Source organism: Mytilus galloprovincialis, chromosome 3 (genome assembly GCF_965363235.1).
Source record: "Mytilus galloprovincialis chromosome 3, xbMytGall1.hap1.1, whole genome shotgun sequence".
NCBI classification, from domain to species: Eukaryota; Metazoa; Mollusca; class Bivalvia; order Mytilida; family Mytilidae; genus Mytilus; species Mytilus galloprovincialis.
This window is the reverse complement of record NC_134840.1, coordinates 91,648,807-91,670,433: the sequence shown is the minus strand read 5'-3', so window position 1 is coordinate 91,670,433 and position 21,627 is coordinate 91,648,807. Positions and strand designations below refer to the sequence as shown.

Below are 21,627 nucleotides of genomic sequence, written 5' to 3'. Positions count from 1 at the left end.
TTTGTTTTCTTTTAATCTTAGGACAGAAGAACTGGGACATATTTCGAAATTGGACCTCCCCTTTTTCTTTTTCTTTTTGAGTACGAGGGCAAGAACACATTAAATTAGTAAAAACATTGACAAAAATCACTGAAAATAACTAAGATAAAGAGGAAACAAAAGGGGGCGTCTTTATGTACAAATTGATTCGGACAACGTTCATGGACATAACTAAAGAACGGTAACTGTTGCAGGACTGAAAATCGATCTTGAAGTATAATGATATTATTCTTCAAAGTAATAGATACAATATATCCAACCCCGACCACAATTGAAAAATCATCGGTTGTCGTGTGTTACGTTTAATTAATGTTTTTAGCATTAATTAGCCCGTCGGTTTTCTCTTATGAACTAATTCACATCTTAATTGTGATGTCATTGTCTTTTATAGCTTACTATACGCCATGGACTCCTAGAGCGATCTGTAGTTGTTTATTTTCTCGTCTTTCGGTCTCAGGTAGATAGACAAATGACACAGAAAATACAAGCATACATTTTTTTATATATGTATGAATAAAAGAAGATATGGGTATACAAACGACGTGTTTGTATAACATCTCTTATAAATCGTCCCGAATCTAAGTCGCCATTATTAAAGACCAATAATCATTATACTTTTGATAAACGATTATTTTCGATTAAATCCGCCTCTTTTTCTTATGCATTTTTGGTGTGAAATATATGGTACTGGACGTTTTTGGTGTGAAATATATGCTACTGGACGTTATGCCAATATCACTTATAAATAATAACAAAATATGTTTTACATTTAGTCGTAGTGGCAATGTTGGTCATCAATGTTAATTATGATTTAAGTTCATATGTTTCAAAAGAAGGGGGGGGTCAGGCCATAGCCGTACCCTCATAGAAGAACTTTCAAAAAATTGTAAAATGAAAGACACCAATATATGAGAAGGAAAACAAATAAAAAATGTAATAACCGTTTGATTTAATTAAATGAATGTTGCCGATTTTCGAATATGTTTTTTTTTTTTTTGTATGTCCGCTTAATCTGGGTTCTATTATTTTCCATTCATATAGTACATATTATACTAATTATGGGAAAAATGATTTGGTAGAATGACGTAAAAATCACCCTTTCGGAAACCACATCCGACTAAGAATTCAATCGATGTGAACTATAAAGAAAACACTTGGTTAATAATCTCATAAGCATTTTAATTGAAAATGCATTCTTTATTGCACTTTCAATTGAGATGCACCGATTTGGCACTAAAACATATAGAATCTATCTTTATATATAAATCGGTGCGCACATGATACACATTCGTGCAGTTAATCGGTTTAAGTTTTTCACTCGAGTTTTTCGTTGATATTAATCCAGGGATACAGTTTTAGAATTAACTTGAATTAGCATGATTTTGCATGATCTGGTGATAATATATAAATTTATATAATTTATTTCTCAACAAATTAAATTACATTGATATATATAGAGAAACAAACAATAAATATTTAATATAAACCAAGTGAGAAAAAAAAAACAGGTTCTTTTATAAAACAGTCTTTAGAGCTGAGGACAGGGGACTCTGAGTTAGTTTTACTTGTATATATATATATACACCGTATATAGATATGTGTGCATTCAACACAGTTATTTAATTGTTGTTGTCACAAGTATAATGTTACTTATATGACAAATAAAGATTATTGTTATTATTATTATTAAAGCATAATGTACATATACACAGACTGCATACAAAAGTTATACGAAGACAGAGGCACATTTCTTACAAACAGTATACAGATTAAACTAAATGTTATCAAGTACATGAGTTAAACAGCAGAGCCTATAGCTATATGTATATTGATAATTGTCTTATAAAAGTACACAATTTTTGAAGATCCGAAAGATTTTTTCTATTCATCAGGTCACTAAATTTTAACGAATTTGGCTCTGTATGTTGTTTTCATAATAACTTTTTAAGACCCGCATTAGTTAAAATACATGTAAAAATGTAGAGACATCCATCTGCGACATCTCCAGATTTACAAAGTACGCATTTTCAAGTTTCTCTTGCAATGTCTTGTCATATACCAGTCTGACTATGAAATCTATGATGTCATGCATGTTCTCAACCATCATAATATGCGTATTATTTAAATTCAAAAATTCAGTTTTTTTTATTCATTGGATAGTTTTTTATTATTTTTTTTTTTAAATTCGAGCATTTTAGTGTAACATTTCCATTAAATCAACAATATTTTATTTAACAATATTATATAGCCATGTATCAATTACAAAATATTGGGTATCCCACACAAATGACAATCCAGATTTTCCAAGAATGGATATAACATTTGATAACCAAGTTATATCATTTTTTATATTTATACAATACGTATACTCATATAGAATTGCAGGAAGTTTTTCTTGCCCATATATCATAAAAACAGGCGTAGGCATTTTATCCTTAAGCAAGAGTTTGTAGAATTTCACATGCACCTTTTCTATATTAAACCAATTATTTCACCAGTCTTCACTAAACATAAATTAAAAAAGATTGTAACAATCATGTCTAATTCAATTCAATATTCAATAGAATGAGTTTGCAATCTTCCCTTTTTGATACCGCCGTACTTTTTTTGCATGAGCTTTATTAGCCGTTGAAAAACTTCCTGTTCTACTGAATAAGACACATGTAAACTGATCAACAATTTTTACTACAACATAGTAATAATAGTCGCAGTCATCATAGGCGGATTTAGGGGGGGGGGCGGGGGCCCGGGGGGCCCGGGCCCCCCCTTTTTGGGAAAAAATTTGGTTGCTTATATAGGGAATCACTGAAGCGTGACTGGAGGGGGCCCCCTCTTAGGTCAGTCAGTGGGCCCCCACTTATGAAAATTTCTGGATCCGCCACTGGTCATGAAGAGGAAGTCGAGGTTATGTCATATTCGGCATTGGGTCACGAACAAAGGATGGCTGGAATAAGAGATATATAGAAACTAAAATAAATTGGTGAGACATGGACTTTTGACATAGGCTTAATATTATCCGAATAAGTATATGGCCCCGTAATGAACGGAATAATGGAAAATCCAGATTATCGATTTAAGTATTTGTTTCCAAGAAGATTTTATTTATATCAACTTTTAAATATACTTGAAAATCAACTAGTGACTTGCTCTACAGCGTCAAGAGAAACAGTAGTTCAAAGAGTGCTTCCGGAAATTGTTTTTCAAACGGTTAAGAGCTACTTCTATTCGTAGTAAATTATGATAGTTTAATCTGGTTATATACTTATTCACTCTGCAGTAAATGTTTAGTCAATTTCATACAAATCTTTCATGTAAAATACTGTAAATTTCGGCAGCGAGTATTTAGTTAATTCCATATTAATATTGAAAGCGTTTCCCAAACATTTTTTTTTTAAGATTTAAATTGAGAAGAAAACTTTTCTTTTATTAAGTATTTCCAATAAGTTATTGCATAGATGTTTTACTCATAGAACTATGGCTTATATCACCATGTTACGTTTGTTTTCTCAGAATATGATTTGCTATTATGTATATGAAATTCAGAAGATTAGATCACCAAAATGACAGACATGATAATCGCATCACTTTAACCTTCCAACTTCCCTTTTACGCCCTTAAATGCGAAAAAAAAACCGATAATAACAGTCCTGCAGCTGAAGACGAGCAACATTTTTCATTGTATTTCAGGGGAAACTCGATTACTTTTAAAGCTTGAACGCAAATACAAATAGTCAAGGAAAACTCTTAAGAAGACGTTGATGATGATTGAGCTCGAGATAATGGAAAAAAATGAGCTCATCAACACAATAGCACCCTTGAAAGCCAAAACTCTCCAAAACATATATCGACTATTATAGTAAATCGAAAGTGTTGTTTATGTATGCTTTCTTTTCCTCATCAGGGTATCTTCCCAATGAGATAAGCGTAATTCTGAGTTGCCTGACTTGAATTTTCATTAATACAATCAAATTCTGTAATTCTGTAAATAAAACTTTAAAATCATGCAAAACATTATGACTTTTCTAGCCCAAGTCATATCCATAATTAGCACAACTATTTAGGGATTTTGGTCTTCATGGTACATGTACTTGACTTTTCCTTTACATTTTGGTACCAGCCAATACTAAGTCACAGGTTTTATTAATATATTTTGAATGGACTGACGAGTCTGTCATTTTTCCGAAGAGGCAAACATGACTAATGCATGGTCGATTGATAAAATGTCAATACTGCTCTATTTTATCGAAAGAAAAAGTGCCTTATCCCTAATCAAAGATAAGTGGTCCGCCCGGTTGTTAATAAGTGCTTTACTTCAAGCAGAAAAAAACAATGCAAATTTACAAAACAACTATTACTAAGCCCACTGAAAATGAAGCCTGCATTGTAAAATCAGAGACATTTATTGTATTACATGTTTCCGGTAAAATGTAGAAAATTGCGTATTTACATATTTACATAATACTAGTCAATTAATGCCATATAGATGTTATTCTCAGAATATTTTCCACCTTAAATTAAGTAGAAAATAAACATACAACATATGCTATAAAAATAAACTATGAATAAACCACCACTTCATTCATAAACTATTTTAAATTGCAAATTTAGTGTAAAAACGGAAGCACAGTGACACGTTTCGTCAGTTCTCATTGAAAAAAAATCGGAGGTGTCGTTAAATAAATGGTTTTCTGAATGAAGAGCTTACTCGATGTACCATGACTAAGTTATGCAACATAGTACACTAGTTTAATGTTATCCACCACGAAATTAAACCCCTTGTTTGTGTCATTTAGTAGAATATCATAACAAGTGACACCTTCTTTTGAAATGTATTCCTCTGTTTTGAAATGTGATCTTACAAGGACGAATTTGACACTGTTAAAATCAGTGTAAGTTTCTGAATATGATCTCTAACCACACATTCTTCATCTTGTCAATGAATCTGTCGTTGCTCGTTTAAATTTTCATTTTGCATGTTATTTTAGGTGGTATTAGGTCGATATAAATCATAAAATTTTCAAATATATTGCAAAGGCTAACCAGTATTCGATATCCTTCATCATTGAAGGTGATGTGTTAACCTATAAAAGTTTTGCTTTACTTTATTTTTTTTTGCTGGATCATCGTCTATAGTTGACGTCTTATCAACTTTATCTATTGTGCTGTTCTGTTATCTATACACCCCTCCCCCAAAAACCCAGTATTCAGACTATTAACGTTTGATCCATATTCAATTCCAATATGATCACAAGGGTTGACTGTAGTTTACAAAAAATATAAAGAATATCGGTTATTCAGTTAGACCGCTAAAGGTTGAATGGATGTATGAAACTTGTCATGGGGACCGATTTCGCCATGCGGTAGTTTTTTTATGTTCAAGGCACCTACGTCTAAATGTACTTCATCAAAACATGTAATTTCAGACAGGTAAAATAGTAAAGAAATGTTTAATATAATCCATAAACGAAAGAATTGCTTAGAATATTTTAAATTGTTAATCATACAATAGTCTACATAACTGCAGTATTTTTACTACTATTCGTTAGCTCCTTTTTTTGGCTTAAATGAACTAGTTGGAATTAAAGAGCATCTTCTTTGAGGTACGAGCGGTCTGAAAGCTAGTTCTTCTCAAACGAAAATACAATTCAGATAATAAAAAAATGTTTTCACTCTTGTTGGTATATCAACAATTTAAGCCATTTTATTACTACTGTATGACTTCTTTTGTTCGTCTATTTTTTCTAACTTGTTTTCAAATTTCTAACTAGTATGTAAAATCATCTATCATAAAACTATGCAATATAAAAGGAATTCTTGTTATACAATATTTACTATATTCACAAGCGTATGTTTAATTTTAGAACAGTTGATATGTTTGTGTTTTCACACATTTCACGCGTTCTTTGTTACATATTTCTTTGTTTTTATAGTGATTAAGATTATAACAGAATATTGACGACTGTACCCAATTGTTTTTTTTTTTTTTTTACATTTTTACTTTATATATCTATTTTTTTTTCACACATCGTTGTCAATATAAAGGAATTCTATAGGACTGTCATACAAGTGAGAAGATTAGCTAGCTATGAAACCAGGTTTAATCCACTTTTTTGTACATAAGAAAATACCTGCACTAAGCCAGGAATGAGACAGTTATTATCCATTCATTTAATGTGTTTGAGCTTTTGATTTTGCCATTAGCCACTTTCCGTTAAGAATTTTCATCGGCGTTTTGTATTTTTGTGATTTTACTTTTTGTTATTCTGCGTACCTACTGAAAATTCTTCTATAATGAGTTGATTCTATAGGAAACACGTGTCGTATTTAAGGAAAGTAATATCATAAAAAAATATTTATCATCGATTCTTTCCGGAGAGTAAGATTCGGTGTCTTTCATATACAAAAAAAATCTAAAATTCATTTACAAATTATTCCAATCAACTCTGAACTTTCAAAATGTATATAAGTGCAAAAAAAAAATAATAATAAAACGATGGCTTGATTGATGGATCACCTAGACATACGAAAAATGTGACAAAAAGTATACATATCATATCGGATGCGTGTTGATGGCTTAAAGTTTTAAAATGAACAAAGTTACAAAAATAAAGTAAAATAACAAAAATACTGAACTCTGATGGAAAAAACAACAACAAACATACCCGTAGCCAAAGGGGGGGGGGGGTTCGGGGGGTTCGGACGAACCTACCCTTGAAAACAAATAATGACTGTTAAAGTCAACGTTCTGTTCGAATTGTGACTGTTAAAGTCGAGTTTTTGAGGCCAAATAACCCCCCTTTGGAAATTCCTGGCTACGGGCCTGACAAATGTAATGTTGGATAAACTTAAATTAGACAGCAACTCTGAACAATAATTGAAGATGAGTTTGTATATGTTAGCATATAAGAGTGATATTAGGCATACTAGACAAAGCTAACGCCTAGGCATTTAAAAATTTCAGGCATTCAACTAAGAAACTTAATTCTGATGATGATATTGACTGCAATTTGCTTTCTGATTTCAGAAAAAAAAAAATGCAACTATATCATGTTGTTCTTCATAAATTTGTGCTGACTTTGCCATTGCTGAGTGATTACGGATCGCTTTTAGTAGTCGCGGATATCGAAATGTCTCAGTAATGCTGCGAGTCTCCAGCCCCACATTTCATTATTAATTTTTGTAGAAGACATAAACAGGTCGAGAACTCTAGATTTCGTGATGTCAGAATATATTTGCATAGTAATTTCCAAAACACAAGGCCAATATGGCCTTGAAAAACTGACCAATCGACTCAATGAACTACAATGCATTGTGGGCTACTACGAGTTACTACTACTTGAAAACACGTGGAATTAGTGGGAAAACTGTCACTTGATATAGTGTCTGGGACTCTCAAAATAAATATTTTTGTTCTGCGAATATGTTTATTGTAAAATATATAACATAATCTTCAATTTGCATGCTCAGATTAAAAAAGTATTGTTTATGGGCTTCACGATTCGACTTTCTTTTTCGCCTTGTAAAAGTATAGTTGAACAGGTTTTTCCTTTTGTTATATGCATTGTACCTATGCAATAATTTCAAGGCGGGAAACAGTGAAATTGCAGATGAATTGACCACTGTCCTGTATAAAAACATTTTGAGCTCTTTTAAATCTGTATAATGTCATTCCAAAAACATTTCTGCCTCGAAAAAAACGAAAACTGGTGCTGAAACACTTCTATCCGTACTAGATGTGTTAACTTTTTATAAGAGCCTGAACTAAAAGTAAGAGCATCATAATATTCAGTATGCTAAAAAAAAAGCAGGGACGGGAAATAGTTTAAAATATTTTGTATAGTTTCACCCATCGATAAAGTCCGTTTGTTGCTTATTTTATCCAAAAATCTATATCATAGATGTTTTTATCGTTCGGCTGCTGTCCTATTGACGTATGTGCAATATCTCCAATCATTTAAATTCTCTGGATCATAGTGGGTGCCATATTACCTAGTAAGTTTTTTTTCCCAAACGTGCTTTGAATATAGCAATAAGAAGATGAGGTATGAGGTATTTCCATCCAAGACACAATCTATTATATCAATCATAGATTCAATGCTGAAAAGTAACCTATAAATGGACCAAAAATTACTTGTGTAAAAAAATCAACAACAAAACAAAAAACCAAAACGGACTTATTTCAAACACAAAAGGAGAAACAATTTATCCAATAAATAGAAGAAATATAATAGGTTTATATCGAACGCTGTAATTTTCACAAAACATATCAAAGTTCCCACCTTTTCGTAAATAAACATGGATAACATCATCAAAGATTTGATAAGGGTTGGCGAATGTCCGAGTCCATTAAACAAAAATACAATATCTCCATTAGAAAAAAAGACGAAAACAAAATGAAACTACAGTTGCGGCTCACTACCTTCAAAAGAAAAGGAAAGTTTGAAAGTTCCAAATACTGAAATGTGTCTAAAACTCTGAGGTCAAAAATTAATACCTAAAGATTTTGTTAACAATGTCAGACAATAATTTAAAAAGGTCTTGTGCTGTTCGGATGAAATATGATGGATGATATAGGCTTTGTGCATGTTCTGTACCTGTCAAATTCTCAATAAGAAAATATTACTTATAGTATTCCACAGACGTCGGTAAATATTCAAATATATCATAATGGAAACCCAAACTTTCTGAAAGATGTTTGTATACAAAAATAAGGAGATGGGGTATGATTGCCAATGGGACAACTATTCACCTATGCTCAAATGAAGTGGATGTAAATAACGATAGGCAATCATAATGCCTTCAACAATGAGAAAAAAATACCGTATAATCGGCTATAAATGGCCCCGATTGATATTTATACGTTGTTGTTTCTTAAAGACAAACGAATGAACACATTCTTTTCCTCGATTAAAATTACTTTTTAATCATAAAAGAAGGTAAATCATAAAAAAAGTGAAAACTCAGAAAATTTAGTGACCCAATCAGATATTTGACAAACTCCGCCTTTTTTACGAACACAAAATTCAAGGATCACACACTTTTCTTAAACTATCTATACGAAAGTTGCTACCCTCATGAATATCAGCACCGGCTGTTATCGACGGCTAACTTTACTGTAGTAAGTTTGTCTTATGAGTAATTGTGTTTTTCACTGTTATTTCGTTGCTGTCTGGTGGACGAATACCTGATATCCGTGTCATCATCAAACATATTAATGGCTATATAACGGGTAATTCAAACACTTGTTTCTCCGCATACAAACAACTCTTCGTTAATCTGAGCATGGAACGAATACTTTATATCACGAATTAAAAATGTGGATACAAAAAATGAAAAACTAAGCAAAATTGTTAATCCCGCGTTGCACGAAAAAGTGTGTTGTATTTCAGTAAATAACACGTGTATTTGGTTGATTGTAAACACGTAGTAGTCCATCATGCATTGTTACTCATTTAGTGGATTGGTCAAAAACCCAGGTAAAAATAAATTTCGTCACACCTAAATCAATAATTTCATGTGCGAGGTAATAAGTATGCTAATTCATGCATTTCTATATAAGGTAGTGTTCCCGACCTGATGAACATACACGATAACTGCATGATCTAGTTTATCTTTTATATATTAAAGATCGCACTAACCGCTTCTCACAAACGACACCTATTTCTTTCTATTTGGTAAACATCTGCCCGGCTAGCTCAGTCGGTTGAGCACGAGACTCTTCAATAAAGATGAAAAAAAAAAGAGCACGAGACTCTTAATCTCGGGGTCGTGGGTTCGAGCCCCACGTTGGGCGGTTAATTTTTATTGTATCGTTTGGCAAATTGTGGAAGACGGAAACATACACGATAACTGCAATCTAGTTAGTTTGATATGTGCCACCTAATGTTTATTAGACATAAATCGATTTCATAAACGGTGGTCTATAAAAGTGCACGATTTCCTGCTATCATTTTACTTGATCGCAGCCGTACCCGTGAACTTCGTGCAAAAGGTGTCTTTTTTTTTTTTCAAAATCAAAACACGAAATCGGACTCTGCATGCCGATTCCATTGAAAATCTTTTTTCAAGATCGCGCATTCAATTTACGCCTTATATTTCGACGACATCGAAACGAGTGTGGTTGATCGTAATGCCAGATGGCAATCAGGTATACAAAAGATGTAAATATATATATTGACTGCATTTTATTTTTCATTTCAGGAAGAAGAAAAAAATATATTTGCAAAGATATCTTATATTTGTTGATCGAAAACTTGTGCTGACTTTGAGATTGCCGTGTGAATACGGATCGCTATTTAGAAATCGCCTGCCGAAATTCCTCGGTCATGCTACTGCAAAAAGTCTTCGACCACGACGAGACTCGAACTCGCAATCTTCTGATTCGAAGTCAGACGCCTTATCCATTAGGCCACGCGGTCTTAGTACTACGTTCGGGCAAAATAGAACTTAAACATCGCAAATCTGGATAGTGGCATTTTGCCTTCTCTCTGAATAATCTGCTCTTGACGTAATCAAAAATGGTCAAGAAACACAATACAAAATTTGCTAGCCTAATGAATCGAACGTATAATCGTATATACATATATGCTTTATAATACATTCACATTATTACTGGGCTCGATATTACTGACAATGAAACATTTCTGAGATTTTGGCGCCAACATTGTTTTCACACTGAAGCTGATAGAATTTGTGTCTTTTCAATATAAAATCAATGGAACTGATAAAATAGTTGTGCGTTTGTTCTTTAGATGTAACAAATAGCCATAGGCAAACAGGTTGACGCAAAAATACTATCGCACTGGCCGCTTCTCACAAACGACGCCTATTTCTTTACAATTGGTACACATCTGCCCGGCTAGCTCAGTCGGTAGAGCACGAGACTCTTAATCTCGGGGTCGTGGGTTCGAGCCCCACGTTGGGCGGTTAATTTTTATTGTATCGTTTGGCAAATTGTGGAAGACGGAAACATACACGATAACTGCAATCTAGTTAGTTTGATATGTGCCACCTAATGTTTATTAGACATAAATCGATTTCATAAACGGTGGTCTATAAAAGTGCACGATTTCCTGCTATCATTTTACTTGATCGCAGCCGTACCCGTGAACTTCGTGCAAAAGGTGTCTTTTTTTTTTCAAAATCAAAACACGAAATCGGACTCTGCATGCCGATTCCATTGAAAATCTTTTTTCAAGATCGCGCATTCAATTTACGCCTTATATTTCGACGACATCGAAACGAGTGTGGTTGATCGTAATGCCAGATGGCAATCAGGTATACAAAAGATGTAAATATATATATTGACTGCATTTTATTTTTCATTTCAGGAAGAAGAAAAAAATATATTTGCAAAGATATCTTATATTTGTTGATCGAAAACTTGTGCTGACTTTGAGATTGCCGTGTGAATACGGATCGCTATTTAGAAATCGCCTGCCGAAATTCCTCGGTCATGCTACTGCAAAAAGTCTTCGACCACGACGAGACTCGAACTCGCAATCTTCTGATTCGAAGTCAGACGCCTTATCCATTAGGCCACGCGGTCTTAGTACTACGTTCGGGCAAAATAGAACTTAAACATCGCAAATCTGGATAGTGGCATTTTGCCTTCTCTCTGAATAATCTGCTCTTGACGTAATCAAAAATGGTCAAGAAACACAATACAAAATTTGCTAGCCTAATGAATCGAACGTATAATCGTATATACATATATGCTTTATAATACATTCACATTATTACTGGGCTCGATATTACTGACAATGAAACATTTCTGAGATTTTGGCGCCAACATTGTTTTCACACTGAAGCTGATAGAATTTGTGTCTTTTCAATATAAAATCAATGGAACTGATAAAATAGTTGTGCGTTTGTTCTTTAGATGTAACAAATAGCCATAGGCAAACAGGTTGACGCAAAAATACTATCGCACTGGCCGCTTCTCACAAACGACGCCTATTTCTTTACAATTGGTACACATCTGCCCGGCTAGCTCAGTCGGTAGAGCACGAGACTCTTAATCTCGGGGTCGTGGGTTCGAGCCCCACGTTGGGCGGTTAATTTTTATTGTATCGTTTGGCAAATTGTGGAAGACGGAAACATACACGATAACTGCAATCTAGTTAGTTTGATATGTGCCACCTAATGTTTATTAGACATAAATCGATTTCATAAACGGTGGTCTATAAAAGTGCACGATTTCCTGCTATCATTTTACTTGATCGCAGCCGTACCCGTGAACTTCGTGCAAAAGGTGTCTTTTTTTTTTTTCAAAATCAAAACACGAAATCGGACTCTGCATGCCGATTCCATTGAAAATCTTTTTTCAAGATCGCGCATTCAATTTACGCCTTATATTTCGACGACATCGAAACGAGTGTGGTTGATCGTAATGCCAGATGGCAATCAGGTATACAAAAGATGTAAATATATATATTGACTGCATTTTATTTTTCATTTCAGGAAGAAGAAAAAAATATATTTGCAAAGATATCTTATATTTGTTGATCGAAAACTTGTGCTGACTTTGAGATTGCCGTGTGAATACGGATCGCTATTTAGAAATCGCCTGCCGAAATTCCTCGGTCATGCTACTGCAAAAAGTCTTCGACCACGACGAGACTCGAACTCGCAATCTTCTGATTCGAAGTCAGACGCCTTATCCATTAGGCCACGCGGTCTTAGTACTACGTTCGGGCAAAATAGAACTTAAACATCGCAAATCTGGATAGTGGCATTTTGCCTTCTCTCTGAATAATCTGCTCTTGACGTAATCAAAAATGGTCAAGAAACACAATACAAAATTTGCTAGCCTAATGAATCGAACGTATAATCGTATATACATATATGCTTTATAATACATTCACATTATTACTGGGCTCGATATTACTGACAATGAAACATTTCTGAGATTTTGGCGCCAACATTGTTTTCACACTGAAGCTGATAGAATTTGTGTCTTTTCAATATAAAATCAATGGAACTGATAAAATAGTTGTGCGTTTGTTCTTTAGATGTAACAAATAGCCATAGGCAAACAGGTTGACGCAAAAATACTATCGCACTGGCCGCTTCTCACAAACGACACCTATTTCTTTACAATTGGTACACATCTGCCCGGCTAGCTCAGTCGGTAGAGCACGAGACTCTTAATCTCGGGGTCGTGGGTTCGAGCCCCACGTTGGGCGGTTAATTTTTATTGTATCGTTTGGCAAATTGTGGAAGACGGAAACATACACGATAACTGCAATCTAGTTAGTTTGATATGTGCCACCTAATGTTTATTAGACATAAATCGATTTCATAAACGGTGGTCTATAAAAGTGCACGATTTCCTGCTATCATTTTACTTGATCGCAGCCGTACCCGTGAACTTCGTGCAAAAGGTGTCTTTTTTTTTTTTCAAAATCAAAACACGAAATCGGACTCTGCATGCCGATTCCATTGAAAATCTTTTTTCAAGATCGCGCATTCAATTTACGCCTTATATTTCGACGACATCGAAACGAGTGTGGTTGATCGTAATGCCAGATGGCAATCAGGTATACAAAAGATGTAAATATATATATTGACTGCATTTTATTTTTCATTTCAGGAAGAAGAAAAAAATATATTTGCAAAGATATCTTATATTTGTTGATCGAAAACTTGTGCTGACTTTGAGATTGCCGTGTGAATACGGATCGCTATTTAGAAATCGCCTGCCGAAATTCCTCGGTCATGCTACTGCAAAAAGTCTTCGACCACGACGAGACTCGAACTCGCAATCTTCTGATTCGAAGTCAGACGCCTTATCCATTAGGCCACGCGGTCTTAGTACTACGTTCGGGCAAAATAGAACTTAAACATCGCAAATCTGGATAGTGGCATTTTGCCTTCTCTCTGAATAATCTGCTCTTGACGTAATCAAAAATGGTCAAGAAACACAATACAAAATTTGCTAGCCTAATGAATCGAACGTATAATCGTATATACATATATGCTTTATAATACATTCACATTATTACTGGGCTCGATATTACTGACAATGAAACATTTCTGAGATTTTGGCGCCAACATTGTTTTCACACTGAAGCTGATAGAATTTGTGTCTTTTCAATATAAAATCAATGGAACTGATAAAATAGTTGTGCGTTTGTTCTTTAGATGTAACAAATAGCCATAGGCAAACAGGTTGACGCAAAAATACTATCGCACTGGCCGCTTCTCACAAACGACGCCTATTTCTTTACAATTGGTACACATCTGCCCGGCTAGCTCAGTCGGTAGAGCACGAGACTCTTAATCTCGGGGTCGTGGGTTCGAGCCCCACGTTGGGCGGTTAATTTTTATTGTATCGTTTGGCAAATTGTGGAAGACGGAAACATACACGATAACTGCAATCTAGTTAGTTTGATATGTGCCACCTAATGTTTATTAGACATAAATCGATTTCATAAACGGTGGTCTATAAAAGTGCACGATTTCCTGCTATCATTTTACTTGATCGCAGCCGTACCCGTGAACTTCGTGCAAAAGGTGTCTTTTTTTTTTTTCAAAATCAAAACACGAAATCGGACTCTGCATGCCGATTCCATTGAAAATCTTTTTTCAAGATCGCGCATTCAATTTACGCCTTATATTTCGACGACATCGAAACGAGTGTGGTTGATCGTAATGCCAGATGGCAATCAGGTATACAAAAGATGTAAATATATATATTGACTGCATTTTATTTTTCATTTCAGGAAGAAGAAAAAAATATATTTGCAAAGATATCTTATATTTGTTGATCGAAAACTTGTGCTGACTTTGAGATTGCCGTGTGAATACGGATCGCTATTTAGAAATCGCCTGCCGAAATTCCTCGGTCATGCTACTGCAAAAAGTCTTCGACCACGACGAGACTCGAACTCGCAATCTTCTGATTCGAAGTCAGACGCCTTATCCATTAGGCCACGCGGTCTTAGTACTACGTTCGGGCAAAATAGAACTTAAACATCGCAAATCTGGATAGTGGCATTTTGCCTTCTCTCTGAATAATCTGCTCTTGACGTAATCAAAAATGGTCAAGAAACACAATACAAAATTTGCTAGCCTAATGAATCGAACGTATAATCGTATATACATATATGCTTTATAATACATTCACATTATTACTGGGCTCGATATTACTGACAATGAAACATTTCTGAGATTTTGGCGCCAACATTGTTTTCACACTGAAGCTGATAGAATTTGTGTCTTTTCAATATAAAATCAATGGAACTGATAAAATAGTTGTGCGTTTGTTCTTTAGATGTAACAAATAGCCATAGGCAAACAGGTTGACGCAAAAATACTATCGCACTGGCCGCTTCTCACAAACGACGCCTATTTCTTTACAATTGGTACACATCTGCCCGGCTAGCTCAGTCGGTAGAGCACGAGACTCTTAATCTCGGGGTCGTGGGTTCGAGCCCCACGTTGGGCGGTTAATTTTTATTGTATCGTTTGGCAAATTGTGGAAGACGGAAACATACACGATAACTGCAATCTAGTTAGTTTGATATGTGCCACCTAATGTTTATTAGACATAAATCGATTTCATAAACGGTGGTCTATAAAAGTGCACGATTTCCTGCTATCATTTTACTTGATCGCAGCCGTACCCGTGAACTTCGTGCAAAAGGTGTCTTTTTTTTTTCAAAATCAAAACACGAAATCGGACTCTGCATGCCGATTCCATTGAAAATCTTTTTTCAAGATCGCGCATTCAATTTACGCCTTATATTTCGACGACATCGAAACGAGTGTGGTTGATCGTAATGCCAGATGGCAATCAGGTATACAAAAGATGTAAATATATATATTGACTGCATTTTATTTTTCATTTCAGGAAGAAGAAAAAAATATATTTGCAAAGATATCTTATATTTGTTGATCGAAAACTTGTGCTGACTTTGAGATTGCCGTGTGAATACGGATCGCTATTTAGAAATCGCCTGCCGAAATTCCTCGGTCATGCTACTGCAAAAAGTCTTCGACCACGACGAGACTCGAACTCGCAATCTTCTGATTCGAAGTCAGACGCCTTATCCATTAGGCCACGCGGTCTTAGTACTACGTTCGGGCAAAATAGAACTTAAACATCGCAAATCTGGATAGTGGCATTTTGCCTTCTCTCTGAATAATCTGCTCTTGACGTAATCAAAAATGGTCAAGAAACACAATACAAAATTTGCTAGCCTAATGAATCGAACGTATAATCGTATATACATATATGCTTTATAATACATTCACATTATTACTGGGCTCGATATTACTGACAATGAAACATTTCTGAGATTTTGGCGCCAACATTGTTTTCACACTGAAGCTGATAGAATTTGTGTCTTTTCAATATAAAATCAATGGAACTGATAAAATAGTTGTGCGTTTGTTCTTTAGATGTAACAAATAGCCATAGGCAAACAGGTTGACGCAAAAATACTATCGCACTGGCCGCTTCTCACAAACGACGCCTATTTCTTTACAATTGGTACACATCTGCCCGGCTAGCTCAGTCGGTAGAGCACGAGACTCTTAATCTCGGGGTCGTGGGTTCGAGCCCCACGTTGGGCGGTTAATTTTTATTGTATCGTTTGGCAAATTGTGGAAGACGGAAACATACACGATAACTGCAATCTAGTTAGTTTGATATGTGCCACCTAATGTTTATTAGACATAAATCGATTTCATAAACGGTGGTCTATAAAAGTGCACGATTTCCTGCTATCATTTTACTTGATCGCAGCCGTACCCGTGAACTTCGTGCAAAAGGTGTCTTTTTTTTTTTTCAAAATCAAAACACGAAATCGGACTCTGCATGCCGATTCCATTGAAAATCTTTTTTCAAGATCGCGCATTCAATTTACGCCTTATATTTCGACGACATCGAAACGAGTGTGGTTGATCGTAATGCCAGATGGCAATCAGGTATACAAAAGATGTAAATATATATATTGACTGCATTTTATTTTTCATTTCAGGAAGAAGAAAAAAATATATTTGCAAAGATATCTTATATTTGTTGATCGAAAACTTGTGCTGACTTTGAGATTGCCGTGTGAATACGGATCGCTATTTAGAAATCGCCTGCCGAAATTCCTCGGTCATGCTACTGCAAAAAGTCTTCGACCACGACGAGACTCGAACTCGCAATCTTCTGATTCGAAGTCAGACGCCTTATCCATTAGGCCACGCGGTCTTAGTACTACGTTCGGGCAAAATAGAACTTAAACATCGCAAATCTGGATAGTGGCATTTTGCCTTCTCTCTGAATAATCTGCTCTTGACGTAATCAAAAATGGTCAAGAAACACAATACAAAATTTGCTAGCCTAATGAATCGAACGTATAATCGTATATACATATATGCTTTATAATACATTCACATTATTACTGGGCTCGATATTACTGACAATGAAACATTTCTGAGATTTTGGCGCCAACATTGTTTTCACACTGAAGCTGATAGAATTTGTGTCTTTTCAATATAAAATCAATGGAACTGATAAAATAGTTGTGCGTTTGTTCTTTAGATGTAACAAATAGCCATAGGCAAACAGGTTGACGCAAAAATACTATCGCACTGGCCGCTTCTCACAAACGACACCTATTTCTTTACAATTGGTACACATCTGCCCGGCTAGCTCAGTCGGTAGAGCACGAGACTCTTAATCTCGGGGTCGTGGGTTCGAGCCCCACGTTGGGCGGTTAATTTTTATTGTATCGTTTGGCAAATTGTGGAAGACGGAAACATACACGATAACTGCAATCTAGTTAGTTTGATATGTGCCACCTAATGTTTATTAGACATAAATCGATTTCATAAACGGTGGTCTATAAAAGTGCACGATTTCCTGCTATCATTTTACTTGATCGCAGCCGTACCCGTGAACTTCGTGCAAAAGGTGTCTTTTTTTTTTTTCAAAATCAAAACACGAAATCGGACTCTGCATGCCGATTCCATTGAAAATCTTTTTTCAAGATCGCGCATTCAATTTACGCCTTATATTTCGACGACATCGAAACGAGTGTGGTTGATCGTAATGCCAGATGGCAATCAGGTATACAAAAGATGTAAATATATATATTGACTGCATTTTATTTTTCATTTCAGGAAGAAGAAAAAAATATATTTGCAAAGATATCTTATATTTGTTGATCGAAAACTTGTGCTGACTTTGAGATTGCCGTGTGAATACGGATCGCTATTTAGAAATCGCCTGCCGAAATTCCTCGGTCATGCTACTGCAAAAAGTCTTCGACCACGACGAGACTCGAACTCGCAATCTTCTGATTCGAAGTCAGACGCCTTATCCATTAGGCCACGCGGTCTTAGTACTACGTTCGGGCAAAATAGAACTTAAACATCGCAAATCTGGATAGTGGCATTTTGCCTTCTCTCTGAATAATCTGCTCTTGACGTAATCAAAAATGGTCAAGAAACACAATACAAAATTTGCTAGCCTAATGAATCGAACGTATAATCGTATATACATATATGCTTTATAATACATTCACATTATTACTGGGCTCGATATTACTGACAATGAAACATTTCTGAGATTTTGGCGCCAACATTGTTTTCACACTGAAGCTGATAGAATTTGTGTCTTTTCAATATAAAATCAATGGAACTGATAAAATAGTTGTGCGTTTGTTCTTTAGATGTAACAAATAGCCATAGGCAAACAGGTTGACGCAAAAATACTATCGCACTGGCCGCTTCTCACAAACGACACCTATTTCTTTACAATTGGTACACATCTGCCCGGCTAGCTCAGTCGGTAGAGCACGAGACTCTTAATCTCGGGGTCGTGGGTTCGAGCCCCACGTTGGGCGGTTAATTTTTATTGTATCGTTTGGCAAATTGTGGAAGACGGAAACATACACGATAACTGCAATCTAGTTAGTTTGATATGTGCCACCTAATGTTTATTAGACATAAATCGATTTCATAAACGGTGGTCTATAAAAGTGCACGATTTCCTGCTATCATTTTACTTGATCGCAGCCGTACCCGTGAACTTCGTGCAAAAGGTGTCTTTTTTTTTTTTCAAAATCAAAACACGAAATCGGACTCTGCATGCCGATTCCATTGAAAATCTTTTTTCAAGATCGCGCATTCAATTTACGCCTTATATTTCGACGACATCGAAACGAGTGTGGTTGATCGTAATGCCAGATGGCAATCAGGTATACAAAAGATGTAAATATATATATTGACTGCATTTTATTTTTCATTTCAGGAAGAAGAAAAAAATATATTTGCAAAGATATCTTATATTTGTTGATCGAAAACTTGTGCTGACTTTGAGATTGCCGTGTGAATACGGATCGCTATTTAGAAATCGCCTGCCGAAATTCCTCGGTCATGCTACTGCAAAAAGTCTTCGACCACGACGAGACTCGAACTCGCAATCTTCTGATTCGAAGTCAGACGCCTTATCCATTAGGCCACGCGGTCTTAGTACTACGTTCGGGCAAAATAGAACTTAAACATCGCAAATCTGGATAGTGGCATTTTGCCTTCTCTCTGAATAATCTGCTCTTGACGTAATCAAAAATGGTCAAGAAACACAATACAAAATTTGCTAGCCTAATGAATCGAACGTATAATCGTATATACATATATGCTTTATAATACATTCACATTATTACTGGGCTCGATATTACTGACAATGAAACATTTCTGAGATTTTGGCGCCAACATTGTTTTCACACTGAAGCTGATAGAATTTGTGTCTTTTCAATATAAAATCAATGGAACTGATAAAATAGTTGTGCGTTTGTTCTTTAGATGTAACAAATAGCCATAGGCAAACAGGTTGACGCAAAAATACTATCGCACTGGCCGCTTCTCACAAACGACGCCTATTTCTTTACAATTGGTACACATCTGCCCGGCTAGCTCAGTCGGTAGAGCACGAGACTCTTAATCTCGGGGTCGTGGGTTCGAGCCCCACGTTGGGCGGTTAATTTTTATTGTATCGTTTGGCAAATTGTGGAAGACGGAAACATACACGATAACTGCAATCTAGTTAGTTTGATATGTGCCACCTAATGTTTATTAGACATAAATCGATTTCATAAACGGTGGTCTATAAAAGTGCACGATTTCCTGCTATCATTTTACTTGATCGCAGCCGTACCCGTGAACTTCGTGCAAAAGGTGTCTTTTTTTTTTTTCAAAATCAAAACACGAAATCGGACTCTGCATGCCGATTCCATTGAAAATCTTTTTTCAAGATCGCGCATTCAATTTACGCCTTATATTTCGACGACATCGAAACGAGTGTGGTTGATCGTAATGCCAGATGGCAATCAGGTATACAAAAGATGTAAATATATATATTGACTGCATTTTATTTTTCATTTCAGGAAGAAGAAAAAAATATATTTGCAAAGATATCTTATATTTGTTGATCGAAAACTTGTGCTGACTTTGAGATTGCCGTGTGAATACGGATCGCTATTTAGAAATCGCCTGCCGAAATTCCTCGGTCATGCTACTGCAAAAAGTCTTCGACCACGACGAGACTCGAACTCGCAATCTTCTGATTCGAAGTCAGACGCCTTATCCATTAGGCCACGCGGTCTTAGTACTACGTTCGGGCAAAATAGAACTTAAACATCGCAAATCTGGATAGTGGCATTTTGCCTTCTCTCTGAATAATCTGCTCTTGACGTAATCAAAAATGGTCAAGAAACACAATACAAAATTTGCTAGCCTAATGAATCGAACGTATAATCGTATATACATATATGCTTTATAATACATTCACATTATTACTGGGCTCGATATTACTGACAATGAAACATTTCTGAGATTTTGGCGCCAACATTGTTTTCACACTGAAGCTGATAGAATTTGTGTCTTTTCAATATAAAATCAATGGAACTGATAAAATAGTTGTGCGTTTGTTCTTTAGATGTAACAAATAGCCATAGGCAAACAGGTTGACGCAAAAATACTATCGCACTGGCCGCTTCTCACAAACGACGCCTATTTCTTTACAATTGGTACACATCTGCCCGGCTAGCTCAGTCGGTAGAGCACGAGACTCTTAATCTCGGGGTCGTGGGTTCGAGCCCCACGTTGGGCGGTTAATTTTTATTGTATCGTTTGGCAAATTGTGGAAGACGGAAACATACACGATAACTGCAATCTAGTTAGTTTGATATGTGCCACCTAATGTTTATTAGACATAAATCGATTTCATAAACGGTGGTCTATAAAAGTGCACGATTTCCTGCTATCATTTTACTTGATCGCAGCCGTACCCGTGAACTTCGTGCAAAAGGTGTCTTTTTTTTTTCAAAATCAAAACACGAAATCGGACTCTGCATGCCGATTCCATTGAAAATCTTTTTTCAAGATCGCGCATTCAATTTACGCCTTATATTTCGACGACATCGAAACGAGTGTGGTTGATCGTAATGCCAGATGGCAATCAGGTATACAAAAGATGTAAATATATATATTGACTGCATTTTATTTTTCATTTCAGGAAGAAGAAAAAAATATATTTGCAAAGATATCTTATATTTGTTGATCGAAAACTTGTGCTGACTTTGAGATTGC

General features: G+C 35.5%; 21 non-coding genes across 21 annotated transcripts; 11 read left to right on the top strand and 10 right to left on the bottom strand.

The window, feature by feature from the left end:
* The first annotated feature begins 9,723 nt into the window (after positions 1-9,723).
* Trnak-cuu (transfer RNA lysine (anticodon CUU)) lies at positions 9,724-9,832 on the top strand. Its single transcript has 2 exons — positions 9,724-9,760; positions 9,797-9,832. It is a non-coding gene; the product is annotated as a tRNA-Lys (tRNA).
* Positions 9,833-10,384: 552 nt separating this feature from the next.
* Positions 10,385-10,457, bottom strand: Trnar-ucg (transfer RNA arginine (anticodon UCG)). Its single transcript has one exon. It is a non-coding gene; the product is annotated as a tRNA-Arg (tRNA).
* Positions 10,458-10,891: 434 nt separating this feature from the next.
* Trnak-cuu (transfer RNA lysine (anticodon CUU)) lies at positions 10,892-10,964 on the top strand. Its single transcript has one exon. It is a non-coding gene; the product is annotated as a tRNA-Lys (tRNA).
* Positions 10,965-11,514: 550 nt separating this feature from the next.
* Trnar-ucg (transfer RNA arginine (anticodon UCG)) lies at positions 11,515-11,587 on the bottom strand. Its single transcript has one exon. It is a non-coding gene; the product is annotated as a tRNA-Arg (tRNA).
* Positions 11,588-12,021: 434 nt separating this feature from the next.
* On the top strand, positions 12,022-12,094 carry Trnak-cuu (transfer RNA lysine (anticodon CUU)). The gene has a single exon. It is a non-coding gene; the product is annotated as a tRNA-Lys (tRNA).
* Positions 12,095-12,646: 552 nt separating this feature from the next.
* Trnar-ucg (transfer RNA arginine (anticodon UCG)) lies at positions 12,647-12,719 on the bottom strand. Its single transcript has one exon. It is a non-coding gene; the product is annotated as a tRNA-Arg (tRNA).
* Positions 12,720-13,153: 434 nt separating this feature from the next.
* Positions 13,154-13,226, top strand: Trnak-cuu (transfer RNA lysine (anticodon CUU)). The gene has a single exon. It is a non-coding gene; the product is annotated as a tRNA-Lys (tRNA).
* Positions 13,227-13,778: 552 nt separating this feature from the next.
* Trnar-ucg (transfer RNA arginine (anticodon UCG)) lies at positions 13,779-13,851 on the bottom strand. The gene has a single exon. It is a non-coding gene; the product is annotated as a tRNA-Arg (tRNA).
* A 434-nt stretch (positions 13,852-14,285) lies between these two features.
* On the top strand, positions 14,286-14,358 carry Trnak-cuu (transfer RNA lysine (anticodon CUU)). The gene has a single exon. It is a non-coding gene; the product is annotated as a tRNA-Lys (tRNA).
* A 552-nt stretch (positions 14,359-14,910) lies between these two features.
* On the bottom strand, positions 14,911-14,983 carry Trnar-ucg (transfer RNA arginine (anticodon UCG)). Its single transcript has one exon. It is a non-coding gene; the product is annotated as a tRNA-Arg (tRNA).
* A 434-nt stretch (positions 14,984-15,417) lies between these two features.
* On the top strand, positions 15,418-15,490 carry Trnak-cuu (transfer RNA lysine (anticodon CUU)). The gene has a single exon. It is a non-coding gene; the product is annotated as a tRNA-Lys (tRNA).
* A 550-nt stretch (positions 15,491-16,040) lies between these two features.
* On the bottom strand, positions 16,041-16,113 carry Trnar-ucg (transfer RNA arginine (anticodon UCG)). The gene has a single exon. It is a non-coding gene; the product is annotated as a tRNA-Arg (tRNA).
* Positions 16,114-16,547: 434 nt separating this feature from the next.
* On the top strand, positions 16,548-16,620 carry Trnak-cuu (transfer RNA lysine (anticodon CUU)). The gene has a single exon. It is a non-coding gene; the product is annotated as a tRNA-Lys (tRNA).
* A 552-nt stretch (positions 16,621-17,172) lies between these two features.
* Positions 17,173-17,245, bottom strand: Trnar-ucg (transfer RNA arginine (anticodon UCG)). The gene has a single exon. It is a non-coding gene; the product is annotated as a tRNA-Arg (tRNA).
* Positions 17,246-17,679: 434 nt separating this feature from the next.
* Positions 17,680-17,752, top strand: Trnak-cuu (transfer RNA lysine (anticodon CUU)). Its single transcript has one exon. It is a non-coding gene; the product is annotated as a tRNA-Lys (tRNA).
* A 552-nt stretch (positions 17,753-18,304) lies between these two features.
* Positions 18,305-18,377, bottom strand: Trnar-ucg (transfer RNA arginine (anticodon UCG)). The gene has a single exon. It is a non-coding gene; the product is annotated as a tRNA-Arg (tRNA).
* A 434-nt stretch (positions 18,378-18,811) lies between these two features.
* Trnak-cuu (transfer RNA lysine (anticodon CUU)) lies at positions 18,812-18,884 on the top strand. Its single transcript has one exon. It is a non-coding gene; the product is annotated as a tRNA-Lys (tRNA).
* A 552-nt stretch (positions 18,885-19,436) lies between these two features.
* On the bottom strand, positions 19,437-19,509 carry Trnar-ucg (transfer RNA arginine (anticodon UCG)). Its single transcript has one exon. It is a non-coding gene; the product is annotated as a tRNA-Arg (tRNA).
* Positions 19,510-19,943: 434 nt separating this feature from the next.
* On the top strand, positions 19,944-20,016 carry Trnak-cuu (transfer RNA lysine (anticodon CUU)). The gene has a single exon. It is a non-coding gene; the product is annotated as a tRNA-Lys (tRNA).
* A 552-nt stretch (positions 20,017-20,568) lies between these two features.
* Positions 20,569-20,641, bottom strand: Trnar-ucg (transfer RNA arginine (anticodon UCG)). The gene has a single exon. It is a non-coding gene; the product is annotated as a tRNA-Arg (tRNA).
* A 434-nt stretch (positions 20,642-21,075) lies between these two features.
* Positions 21,076-21,148, top strand: Trnak-cuu (transfer RNA lysine (anticodon CUU)). The gene has a single exon. It is a non-coding gene; the product is annotated as a tRNA-Lys (tRNA).
* The last annotated feature ends 479 nt before the right edge of the window (positions 21,149-21,627 follow it).